This window comes from Vanacampus margaritifer, chromosome 11 (genome assembly GCF_051991255.1).
Source record: "Vanacampus margaritifer isolate UIUO_Vmar chromosome 11, RoL_Vmar_1.0, whole genome shotgun sequence".
In the NCBI taxonomy this organism is placed as follows: Eukaryota; Metazoa; Chordata; class Actinopteri; order Syngnathiformes; family Syngnathidae; genus Vanacampus; species Vanacampus margaritifer.
This window is the reverse complement of record NC_135442.1, coordinates 6,863,696-6,877,109: the sequence shown is the minus strand read 5'-3', so window position 1 is coordinate 6,877,109 and position 13,414 is coordinate 6,863,696. Positions and strand designations below refer to the sequence as shown.

The following is a 13,414-nucleotide window of genomic DNA, read 5'->3' as shown; positions in this document are numbered from 1 at the left end:
TTTCTCCCATTCATTATGTGCCTAAAGCTTGAGTTATCCTCTCCTTGGTGCGGGGATGAATGTTATTAAAGGCGTAGCTGTCTGACACAACTCTAATGAAAAATAGGATGTTTCTGAAGGTTATGTTGCCAGCCAGCTCAGAAATGCCTGCTTCATTTTTCCCACCCCAGCACAGGCCAATGTAATTCCCACCTCTTGATAGATCTTTCTTCTTAAGTTTTTTTTTTATTTTTTTCCCCTCCCTGTGTGTGGCTTTGTGTGCAGAAGCCTCATCATAAAGAGACCTTTATTAGCTGTGTTTCTAGATGCTCAACAAAGGGCGAGACTGGACTTTTTGGCAGATCATACAATTGTGAAAAACTGCATCTGTGCCGTATGAAAGCTGCCACACTTGTTTAATTGGTGTTTGCGATGCTGACATTGGTTTAAGGTAGGCCTTTCTCTAAACCAAAATAGGTCGACAAAGTACACTATGGAGGACCAAAACTGCCATTATAATATTTAACTCATTCACTGCCATTGACGGCTATAGACGTCAAAAAATAATTTGAACTATTTCTATTAGTTTGACATTTTTTTCCCATTTTTGTTAACCAGCGTATGAAAACCTAGAAAAAAATTATTAAATTATTCTTAATGTCAAGAAATGTTTAAGGTTGACTTTCACTTTAACTCATTCACTGCCATCGACGGCTATAGACGTCAAAAATTCATATTAACTATTTATATTAGTTTAACATTTTTCCCACTTTTGTTAACAAGAGTATGAAAACCTAGGGGGAAAAATTATTTTACATTTAGAACAGATATAAAATTTGTGATTAATTGTGAGTTAACTAGTGAAGTCATGCGATTAATTTCGAAAAAATTTAATCGCCTGACGCCCCTAATTTTTAACAATCTTTTCTTCTGGCTTTTTAAAAGTAATTTTAATGATTTTTATAAACATTTTTAAAAAATCTTTTTCTTCTTTCTTTTTTTAAAAAAAGAAAAGATTGTAAAAAATTAGGGGCGTCAGGCGATTACATTTTTTAATCATAATTAATCGCATGACTTCACTAGTTAACTTACAATTAATCGCAAATTTTCTATCTGTTTTAAATGTACAATAATTTTTTTCTAGGTTTTCATACGCTGGTTAACAAAAATGGGAAAAAAATGTTAAACTAATAAAAATAGTTAAAATGAATATTTGACGTCTGTAGCCATTGATGGCAGCGAAAAAAGTAATTTTTGAATTCGTTTTTTATATCCGTTTTTATTCACTTATTTATTTAGTCATTTATTTTATTTTTTATTTTGGCAATTTTGGTCCTCCGTATATACGACGTAGACAGCGTGATGGTGACAGTGAGGGACGACTGCTCAGGCTGTGGGTCAGATCGCGCTTTTCAGATCTCTGTCAGAGGTGGCAGGTCACGCCAACCCCCCCCCCCCCCCCTCGCAACTACTGACGTTTTCCAGCTCTGGTCAGTCCCGCGCGCGCGCGTCGTCCCACCCTCCCCCGCTCGCTGCCCGTTTGGCCCCTTCAGTCCCTAACAGCCCGATCAGAGCCACATGGGAGGCCTGTGACAGGCACGCCAGATAGCAGCTCAACTTTTACACTTGTATTCAAACACGCACTTCTCTGCAAAGTCACCATGTCAACATCTTTTTATAGGTTCATGACTGGTTCCATCAGCAGGGAGGGCAGGCGCACGCTCTTGATGCTGCAAAATGTAAACTGGACCAAAACACATGCATCATCCCGGGGTTTAGGATTTATCGCTACTTGTCTAGTTCCTGTTTTGCTGAACACCAACATAAACAACACGCGGAACAAAATGTCCTTATTTTTTTGTGGTTGTTTTTATTAGACTTTACACTAATCTGATCTGATCAGTTCGGACGATAGTTTGCATATTTTGTTAATTTTGTGACCAGCCATAATGTTTTATTCCGCCGATCCAATCAAGCACACGATTGACAATGACATATTGCTCCATTTTGTGATCGGGATAGTGAAAGCCCCAAAAATCCTGATCGTGTAAAGTCTACTTTTAAAATGCAAAGCAATTAGGGTTGGGAATGCCTAAAAAAAATAAGCACTTACTTCATAGATGTTTCCCTGATTAGTACATGGAAAATAATAATAATGAATAAGAAATCAAGCCTGCATAGAATTGAAATGTATTGGTGAAAAAAATTAACCCACAAAAAATCATTCAAAAAAATATGCTAATAACAATTCAATATGCATTTCCCATGGAAAAAATGTGGGGGACAAAAACAAAAAATCCGCAATTTGCAAATTTACGAGTGCGGAACAGCGTGTATGCGGGGGTCCATTGTTATTCAATTCAATACAATTATTTATATCAAACTCAAAAATTCAACAAAAAAAATGCACAGTTAAAATTAAGAAATGAAATACATCTACTTACAAATATTTTTCCCAAGAACTACACATAAATGTATGACAATTCAGTAATTCTCAAATTGTGTCAGGCTCCCTCTAGTGGTAATCAAAGGAATTACTGAATTAAACTATACTGTAATGTTACAGCATCTACATCTTTTTTTTTTTATTCAGTACAGTACATTTGTTAAGTGTACAGTACAGCTCAGTGGTTTCAACTTTTAAGTGCAATTCATTTAATTATTTAGAAAAGTTTGTTTTCACATATTTATTTTGTATTCTACTTTTTACATGGCATCAGTTTTGATTAATTTATTTCAGTGTTTTTTTTTTAAACTTTATCTTCTATTTGAGCACAGTCTTAATGTTAAAACTATGCATAATGTTACAGTTGCTAACAATACGAATAAATCTACTTTTCAGGTATGAAAAATTAACCTTTATGATAAACAGTTAGGCCAGTACTGCAGTATAGTATTGGTCATGTGGAACTTGGAAAGCTAACAATATATTTTTAGATGATATTGGTGTAAAAAGTTTGACAACCGCTGCGCTAGATATTAGATAATAGCAACACGACTTGTCCATACTGAATCTGCTCCAGAATTATACCGTCAGTCTGGTCCTCTGTGTGTAATAAACCACAGAGCCTAAACACAGATGTTTCCGGGTCAGCCAGCACGACCTCCGACAATTGGTCACCACCTCTTCATGCATGTAAATCACAGCCGACATCAGTACGATGTGGGTGTCCCCCCCCCCCCCCCCAAAAAAAAAAAGTTACATCTGACGGTGACGCTCCAGTGCTTTGAAAGCTAAAATGCCAGCGTCTGACCTCTGCCGTGTAACACTGAAGGTCGTTCATAAAATTCAGTTTCGCTCATAAGTCTTTTGAGATACTCGTCAAAAACAAATATTCCGTTTCTTTCATTTGCTGACTTGTGAGCGCTTGATAGCTCGATCACTTAAAAAAAGAATGAAGAAAAAAATCATGTAACTATCGTCGTCTCTGTTGTGTGGCACGGTGGGTTTGTTAGGGATGTTTTTGAAGCGGCGAATCTCCGTGTCAGATTATGCCACACCATCCATTTGACTTTCATAAGGTGTTTACGCTTCAGAAATTGTGGCAGTGGCTTCTCTCTTGTGCAAAGGCTTTTACATATGTTGTGCGTTTCAGAATTGCTGCCCCAGTTATAGCTATCATTCTTTAAAAAAAAAGTGGAACATGGGGCTTGTCATTTAAAGTTTTGTTCTATTTGTATCTTCTTTGGTCTTTCAGTACAGCATAACGGGGATGCTTTTTAGCAAAAAAATACGAACTGTGAACAAAATTGACAACAACTCTTGACATGTCGTTTAAAAGTTAAAACGTTCCGATGTTGGAGAAATTCACTTCGCACGATTATGTAAAATAAAAATATAATACAATACAGAATGGGCTCTTTGCACAAATCCACTACTTCCTGGACTCAATAGCACTCCTTTATTTCCTGTCTTTCCTGAGTGGACAAGCTGATTAATTCAGGTGTGCCTGACCTCAGTAACCACGACGACAATGGCCAGACACACCTGGATTAATCAATTTGTCCACACGTGAAATACAGGAAACAAAGGAGTGGTATTAAATTCAGGAAGTAGTCGAGCAGTGCATAGAGCCCATAGTGCTGTCACAATTAAATATTTTTAGAATCAATTAAGGTATCAATAATTCAATCGATTAATCGACTAATCTGATTCATTTTGATTTTGCATTAAAGTTTATTACAAAGCATTTTCCCCTGATTACTGTTTATTAACCAGTGATTGGTGGTTATTTTGTACTTTGTATTCGTATATTGATAAAAAAAAAAAAAATGTTTGCAAATGTTTTATTTTGATTAAACACAGAAGAAAATCAGTCTCCTTTCATGAAGGACTACCGAAATCAGTTACTGTTGATATGATGAAATCAGAGGATTTGAACAATTTTAAATGAAGAAAAATGGCTCCAAACGATTACTGGACGATTAAAATAGTAGTTGATTAATTTGATAACCGTGCCGATTAATCGATACATTTTGACAGCTCTAATACAGAACCATTTGAAACAAACTTTGCGGAGCGATGATGCTTGGACGAAGGAGAAGGCAACCAATTTGGGGGGGGAGGCTCTGGATAAGGCTGCAGATGCAGGAATTCATTTTCAACCATTTGCATCAATGGATCATTTTAGTCTCCAGATTCATAGGCCATGTACTAGGAAATAGTTTGATCAAATAAAAAACAGATGAAGAAAGATTACAAATGGATGAAGACCTTTTGCCTATTGTTTGGTTTGGTTAGAAAGATTTATAGCAATTATGGAAATCAATTGTTAAATCAAATACAGGCCTAAAATAAAATCAAACAAACAAAAATGCTATTATATTAGTGATACACAAACGCTGTGCTTTATGTGCAAGACAGATTAATGACATTAAAATGTAGTAACTACATCATTAAAAAGAAACCTATAACAGTGCTAATTAAAGTTTACAAATGTTTTGCTTATTATGTGCAAATACGGCCACTATAGAATTTGCTTTAACAACAAAAATATGGTCACGTAAGTACTTCACACTTGTCATGACTAGCATTTTTTTTTTTGTGAAATCACATTTAAAGTGACGTATGCGGGGGTCCTTTCAATAAAATTTCACCATGAAGATTTCTATATATTTTCCTAAAGAGCTACCTCGGCTGATGATTTTACACAAAGCCCTGTACTGATGTGTTTGATGTGGACAATATTACTTAACACCTGGGCTCTTGTTAACGAGGGGAAGTCTGCTGTCGGGATCACCAGCACGATCCTTAAGGGATGGAAAGGATGAAACAAGTGCATGTGGGTTGGTGGGTGGGGGAGAAGAAACAAAAAACCCACTATGAGTCCTGTTCAAAGGCACAGACGACCCCTGACTGGATTAACATTTATTGACGCTTTGTTCAAGCTTTCCTTTTTTGCTCCTGGACAAAGATTCAAACATAATTGCAGCGGCTGTTCCGCCAACTGATCACTGACATGGCAACAAAAGCCACCCTAATAGGAGGTTCATTAAGGATTAGAAAGTCTCTTATTACAAAACAAATTAAGCGTGCTGTGATCTTAACATATAGGTCGAGCGGCGTTCCAGCAAAGTTGAAGCCGTTAGATGGCTGAAAAACTTATTACGGCTTAGCGCTGAGGTAGCACTTTGCTATTGATTTTACGATAGCTAGGTATGATGATTTATGGAGCGCTTGTGTCAGTATAACAAGCTGAAGGACACACAATATCATCTCCAACATCATTAAAATTCAGAGGTCTCCAGAGCTAGCTCATCAAGTACTGTTCACCACCTTGGAATTTCACGCACACACACCAGCAGAGTCAGAAAAAAATAAAACTGATAAAGGTGTGTAAGCGTGAACTGTCCGCTTTTAAGCGATCATGTTTATGGTGACTTAAAGTATACAGTGAGTGGTACCTCAACTTGTGAGACCTCACTTATGAATTGTTTGCGATACTAGCTAAGCTCAGCTTATTTATTTTTTTGTCTTGAGTTGTGGACAAACTTGACGTCAAGCAGCAGACAGTGAGCAATTCTTCAAAAAAGAGGCCAAGTGCTTGATTCATGCTGTTTTTTTGATATTCCCAGTTGAATTTACCAAAGCCTGCACGCTTAATGGTAACAGTGCAAAACCCCATAGACAAGCTAACAAAATTAGCATCGATGTTATGGTAGTGAGAACACGTTTGAGCCACAGATAGAGTGTGAATGTTTCAAATAATTATGCATAAACTGTTTTTTTACTTTCTATTCAACTATGTTGTTGCTATAAATGTATAGCATTTTTTTGGGAGGACTAGAACGAATAAATGGCATTTCCATTCATTTCAATTGGGAAATATTATTTGAAATTTGAATGTTTTGATTTACTCTACAAACAAGTCACAGAATGAAATAAACTGTAGAAGCAAATCTGAATTTTCAAATGGGGTGGGACGTCACTGTAGTACTACTTTATGCCACAACATGCCAGGTGGCGCTGTGCGCCACTGGAAGAGATGCAGCGTTACTAAGAACAAGAAGAGGAGGAAATTCATTTTTCCCTTGAGTGTCCATCTGTGTTAGCATCGCAGTTTTTTGAAAGTTTATATGTTTTATATATTTTATATATATTTAGCGACTGGTAACTATGTTAGCATTAAGCTAGCAGACTTTCATTAGACAAAATGATTAGGTTTGGTTGAACATTTTGGTGTTTAAATGTACAGTATTTAATTCTCCTTAGTGTGAAGTATCAGTTTTTGCAGTAAACAATGATTGGGAGGGGGAAACAAACAGCTTGAAGCAAACACTGTGGGTGCTCCGGAATACTTTTAAAAGTGTCTTTTAATTAGATTAAGTGTGTTTTAATACTTTACAGCATGTAGGAGGTAAAAGACTATATACAAAAAAAATCTTCATGTGGTTTCTTTAGCACAGATTTTCACCTATTGTGGGTGGATTTGCAACCTATCCCCCCCACCATAAAATGGGAATTCACTATGTAGTAGGGCGGCGGGCGTACTCTATATGTAACAGTGCCATTGAGTTTCTTTTTCAGTTCAGTCCTACATCATACCTTGTCTATGTTTCGCATCCGTTTGAACTACTTTCACCCTGTTTTGCATTTCACGTGCTTTCCTACAGCATGCTTATGTTGTGATTTGCGTATAAGCCTGCTTAATGTGCGTATCAATGGCACAGCAGTGCAGTTCAAAAGGTCTCCCTTTAACACGACCAGTGCCTCACTCCGTAGAGCAGCAACCGCCAGACTCGGTGGCAAAAAAATCTGTGGTACACTAGAGCCCCCTGTGGGCAGACGGCGGTACTGCCGGCTGCTGCTTAACGAGCCCTGGTTGGATGATTTGGCCAAATGCTTGTCATTATCTGACTGCTCTTCCTATTGTTTCTTAGCCGTTTCGAAATGATGCTCTGCTAATTTTCATTTCATGTGCAATATTTCGCTAATAGATGAGAATACAGGCTGTTTAGTTTTTTGTCCAAATTTGTTATGGTTTATATAGCATTGGATTAGTTTCTATAATTATAGACATAAAGAGAGACTGTTTCCACTTTTTATTTATTTTTTACCCTTAATAAAAACAACAAGGATGAGCTTACCAAATTTCGGCCTGTAGGACGCCTGTAAACTTCAGGATCTTGTTTTGCAGATTCCTCTGGATCCCCCCACCCTTCCTTCCTCCTCCTCCTCCTCTTCAAGGATGCCAGATTCTCTCCATCATCTCCTCCAGCCGTGAGGTCTAACTGGCAGGGCAGGGGCGTGTGTGCGGACATGCTGGGCGCTGGCAACGTGCTCCGTCTGCTTGTGAGTAATGCAACTACAGACAACCCCCACCGACCCAACTCACACACACACGCGCGCACACATTGGTAGGGAAAGATGGGCTGTGGATGGTGAGACGGGGGCACTCCTGCTGTGACTTGGCGCACCCCACTGGACAGCTGGAGACTTAGGGAGAGGAGCCGCTGCCAAAGCGGGCTGACAGAGTAGGGGGGGGGGTGCTGCAGGTGCAAGGCTGGGCGAGGCCTGAGGTGGCTCCCATACCTGCAGCTGATCACCGGCCCATCATCTGTAATTATCACTAGCAGCGAGGTAGAGGGGAAACGGCTGGACACGCACGTTTATAAAAGCACTTTAATATCCTTTGACTCTTATGTTGTGTGGAAAAGTATGTAATAACTTTTGTTTACGTAATTCCTATTTAATTGTGGAATTTGAGACAATATTGCTATTTTATGTTTTTTTATGGGATATCTAATGACGTCATTATAGAGACTATTTTTCAGCTTTCTGTGTTTCCTCCGTGGAATAGAGTCAACCCTCGTTTATTGAGACGGGAGTATGCAAGATCCATCGACAATAGATTAAAATTCAGGGTTGAAAGTGACCATGTTTAGAAAAAAATAATAATAATGTGACCCCTCCCACATGCATTAAAACACATTTTTAAAAGTTGTCCTTAGAACCTGTCCTCACTCTCCTGCTTACACAGTTCCCAAAAATAAAAGCTCAAGCATCCTTGCTTCAAGCTGTTTGTCACTAAAACCGTAAGAATGCCTCATTAAAAACAGAATTGAACGATGCATTTTTACACACCAAAATGTTCACTATAATCTGGTCTAATGAAAGTCCGCTATCTTAATGCTAACGTGTAATGTGAAACACCATGGATGGGCTAACGAAAGTGAAAAGAATGCTTGAAGCAATGGTAGTTATTACAAAAACGGCCAGTAGGTGGCAGCAGAGTATAAGAGATCAACCAGGGCCATGTTGCAAAAAGCTCTTTTCCCCCACTGTTTTAAACAGATTTGTGATTAATGATGAAACTTAGCTATATTCTAATGCTAATTGCTGCAAAACGGAAACGGATAGAAATGTACTTTTTTTTCCTAATGAAAGAACAGACTCTTAATATTTCTTTTGGTAGGCTCCATGTTTTTATAGCAATACAACAGAATATTCTGTGGACCTTGCAAAATCCAGTAAAAGGCCATTCTCGCCTTGAGTAAAGTTGCAGAGGGTGAAAAAATCTCGGGTAGTTTTCCTGTATTTTATTTTATTGTAACTCTTGAAGAAAGAAAAAAATTGGGAATTATTATTATTATCATTATTTTTATTTTTTTTTTTACAAAAGCACAAATATTGAAAACTACCCCCCCGACCCACTGAGCATGTAAAAAGTACACCACATCAGTCCTTTTGGGTCTCAATTGATTCCACATTGAATTCATCAAGCCATCAAGCCATAATCATCATCATCTACTGCTTGAGTTGTCCGCAATTGTACCCCCCCCCCCCTACAACCCCACCATACATGACTGTTAATTCCACCTTTCTAGAAAAAAAAATGCATCTCTCGTCTTGATAAGATAATGGATAAGATAGTTTATTTCCTGAATAATCGTCTAGTTTAAAGACTCATTCATCAAAGGAATGTAATTCTTAAAATACCGTCAAATCTTGTAAATGCCCCCCCAACCCCCAAAAAAACATAAATCACTTTTAAAAAGCAGTTTTTTTCTTTATACTTCTGTGTAATAAATAATTAAAAATCAAAATTGACATTCAAAACATACATTTGTAATGCATGTTTAAACTATGCATTTTTTCCATACCTATGAGTAATGTCGTTCAAAATATTTTTTAAAACTCTTTAACTGTAACTGCTTTTAACTGTTACCTGAAGCATATTGAGTTGCATTGTGCTATGTAGAATGTGCTATAAATCAGTTTTTTTTTTTTTTTTTACATCCCCTAGGTATTTTCATTTCTTATTAAGCCTCCTATATAATATGATAATATGAGGACAAAAAAAAAAAGTGTTATTACCAGGATTTTACAGTAATCAACCTATGAATGCAAATCATCACATCATATAAACGAAGCGTGTCAAAAACGTTCGCGCAAGCCAACAAATGCCGAATCGGCCATCTCCAAAACTGAACAGCTTGAGCCCTCATATGCAGATGAGAGCAAAGTGCAGCAATTGAACCACCAGACTCTTCATCACAACGCTGTCGACCCGAAGCTGTTTTACAACCGCAGCTTTGAGTGCTGCATTTCATTCGTCCCGGTAAGAAATAACACCGCTTTAATGTTATGAATACCAAGCCATGCCCCCCCCCCCCCCCCACCTCCAAGGCAATGTTGCCAGCGCCCCTCTCCTCCTCCTCCTCCTCCCTCACTCTCCATCTATTTGCTTAATCTTGATTCATCAGTTACGGAGGCTTATTACGGAGCCCTGACAGCGTGCTCGAGCTGTTGATAAATGACACCGCTCAAGCCGGATTCAAAACGTGAGGCTCAAGTGCCAATTATCTCGGCGGACCCGGTTAATAAGGGGATCTCTTGTTAACTATCTGATCTCAGCGCGGGCGTCGTTTGTCATCGAGGGCCCCGTGTTTACCTCGGAGACGGCGGCTCGCGACACCTCCCCTTGCCTAACATATGTAAAACCTGGATCTTTGTTCCTTTAATAACCTTTTATTAACAGCCTGACATCATGATTAAGTCGGGTCCAAACACGCACACAATGAAGTACACAATTACCCTCACGGCCCACGCGGCAAGCCGATCACAGTCGGAGCGGAGATTAATGAATATTGAGCCGCCGTTTGATCCATTCTGCATGGAGAGCCCAATTTGCCGGAGCACCTGGAGCCGCGCCACCGCGTTGAGTTTTTTGAGCCCGTGATGGATACTCATGGGAGCTTATTTCCACCAGCGCATCTTCTACTGATTTGTAAAGATGATAAGTGCTTTGACCTTAACTCATCATTACAGCTCATTAGCGCTTTTGTTTGGAAGGAGATGGGCTGGTTGCAAACAAAGCTGTTTACCGCTAAGTCAGAAACTATGCGATGGAGGTTGCGGGTTTTTTTTTTTTTTTTCTTTTTCTTCCGCAGGTCTCGAGGTCTCAGATCAATCACAAGTGCACTCAGCCCTCTTGTCTTAGCGGATGTTAGCATGCCGTCAGGCACGTCTTGAGGGCTGGCTAACAGGAGGGCTGCTTGGCCCCTAATATGTATTTTCTTTCCCTGGGAAAGTAGCAAATAAAATATTTTGTAGGTCTGCGTAGCCAAGGGACTTTGTCTTCCATCATGAAACACCTCCAGCTCGTAAGCAGAAGTTGTAAAATACTTCCAGACTGCGCTTCAAACATTCCTTTTAACCTTCGTTGTCCAGAGTGTAAAAAAAAAAAAAAAAAAAAGCAGTGTCACAGTGGTGCCACGACATTACCGAGATATGAGGCATCGATCGGTAATTAATTTTTTTTGCTTTACATTTAGGATAAGCGCACTTTATGGTGACACTGAACCAGTCAACTTGCGTCACAAAAAGCAGCAGTTTCATCAAACTGAACATTAAGAGAATTACTTTTCTTGGTAAAAACAACCACATACAGTAAGTAGTTCTGCCTTTGGTTAGTCCGTTTAGCTTGATGCTAACAAACGATGCAAAACACCAATGACATGCTAGCCATCGGTAGTCACAGTTTTAGAAACAACCAATATTTCAAACTTACAGATAATATAACAATAATCACTGCCATGTATTCTTTATTGTAGATGAAAAATGACTATCACAACACTTGCAGTCACGAACAGAAATAGAAATAGTAGTAGAAGACCAACGTTACGATATTGTGGGAAGGTTAGCGATATTATACAAAAAAAAAAAAAATCATAATACGATATCTCAACCTTGGCGTTTTCTGCTATGTCCATGCCAGAAGGTTTGCCACTGTCCGCCATCTTGAATTACTTTGCCACCAGCGTGCAGCGTGTTTTCCTATTGGCTCAAAAGTTCACAGTGGTGTGGAGAAAAGTCATTTTTGTCATTTTTTTTGTCATTTTAATTTCTTAGATGTGCTGCTTTTCACATCGGAACATGACGCCAACAATGACGTGGCAATTTTAATATCATAATATGAAAGTTATTGTATTATATTGCCTCCTTGTGGCCAACACAGGCACTCCAGAGAAGAAGCAGCACAATTAATTGGATTGCAGCATTAAACCATGATGCAAGAAATGTTTAATTCTTAAAACACAAAAATGTACTGTATATTTTTTGAATGGCAGATTGGAACGGATTAACGGCGTTTCCATTCATTTCAATGGGAAAACATGTTTTAAGATACAAGTGTTTTTATTTATGAACATGTCTTGTATCTCAATGTACCAATGCAGAAAAAATGAAGTGCAATTTGGAAATAATCAGCTGTTTGTTTGAAATGATTGCCCGGATAAGGAGGCCGTAGGAGGCCAGGTTGAGTGAGGGGTTCTTCACAGCATCTCCCCGACCCCCACCCCTACTACCAACCTCCACCGTTCTCCTCCCACCAAACGCACGACTGTCTTGGCAACATCTGCTGAGCAAAATAAATCCCCTTTTCCCTCACATGTAGTGAGGATGATTTGCATAATATCCCCCTCTGTAAGGTGAAAACAGAATAATAATTGGCTTGCCCTTTTCTCTCTGTGTGTTGTAAAACAGTTAGGAATTAATTTGAGGATAACTGTGCAATTAATTCTAAATGCTAAAGATGGCGTGAGGGCTTTCATACCAAGGTGGGGAAAAGGTACACAGGCGGAGGTCACGAAACAAAAGACGAGTGAAACTGCTGCATTTCAATGTAGTAGCTTTTTTTCCCCTTCTAAGCTTAACCTATAAGAACAAAACATGTATAATAAATCTGTTTTTTTTGGGGGGGGGGATATATAGCTCTTTGACTGCCAATAACGTTTAGTAAAATCCTATGGAGGAGTGCCAAAGACGTTAAAAGACGTTTTTTTTTTTTTTTCAAAACAGAGGTGGAACTAACCATTTTCCATTGTTGATTACTCAAAAACGGAATAAGGTAGAAACAAACTTTTTTTTTCTGATGAAAGATGAGAGTCCAATCTTTCATTTGGTAGTATGTGTGTTTCCATAGTCCAAACACATAATTTTCTGTGGACCTTGAAAGATCAGTCAAAAATGCTTAAATCGGCTGGCACCCACGGCATCCCTTTTCTGAAAACGTCTGGCAGTCAAAGAGTTAAGGATGTGCGACACCACTCAACTCAACTCTTTAGTAATCACCAATACTGACATTTCCCCCCAAAAAATAGACAGATATATCCCAATATAGCATTTTTTTAGTAAGATCGCTCTAAATTAATGGCAATTTTCTATTCTTCTAATTTCTTAGTTTCCTGATCATAAAACGGTCACAAGTGAATATTGGCTACTGTCACAAGTATCGATACTTTGAAATAGGTCAGGTATCAGCCCGACACCGATATCCGGTCCTTATAATACAGATGAATTCATTCCATGTGTTTGTTAACTCATTCAAACCCCAAAAGTCTTGCACTCCCAAAAACGTATTTATACATTTTTTATGTTTTTACTTATGCTTGAGCATACAGAAGGATTTGATACAGCTTCTGACATGAAGAG

The 13,414-nt window shown here is 38.5% G+C and overlaps 1 protein-coding gene across 1 annotated transcript in view; it reads left to right on the top strand.

Annotated features, from left to right (window-relative positions):
* The first annotated feature begins 283 nt into the window (after positions 1-283).
* Positions 284-13,414, top strand: part of atp5mc3a (ATP synthase membrane subunit c locus 3a) — a 34,627-nt gene continuing 21,496 nt past the window's right edge. Inside the window, exons 1-2 of the mRNA XM_077579031.1 lie at positions 284-430; positions 7,617-7,771. The gene's annotated coding sequence lies outside the window, so the exon portion shown is untranslated. The remainder of the gene's footprint in view (positions 431-7,616; positions 7,772-13,414) is intronic.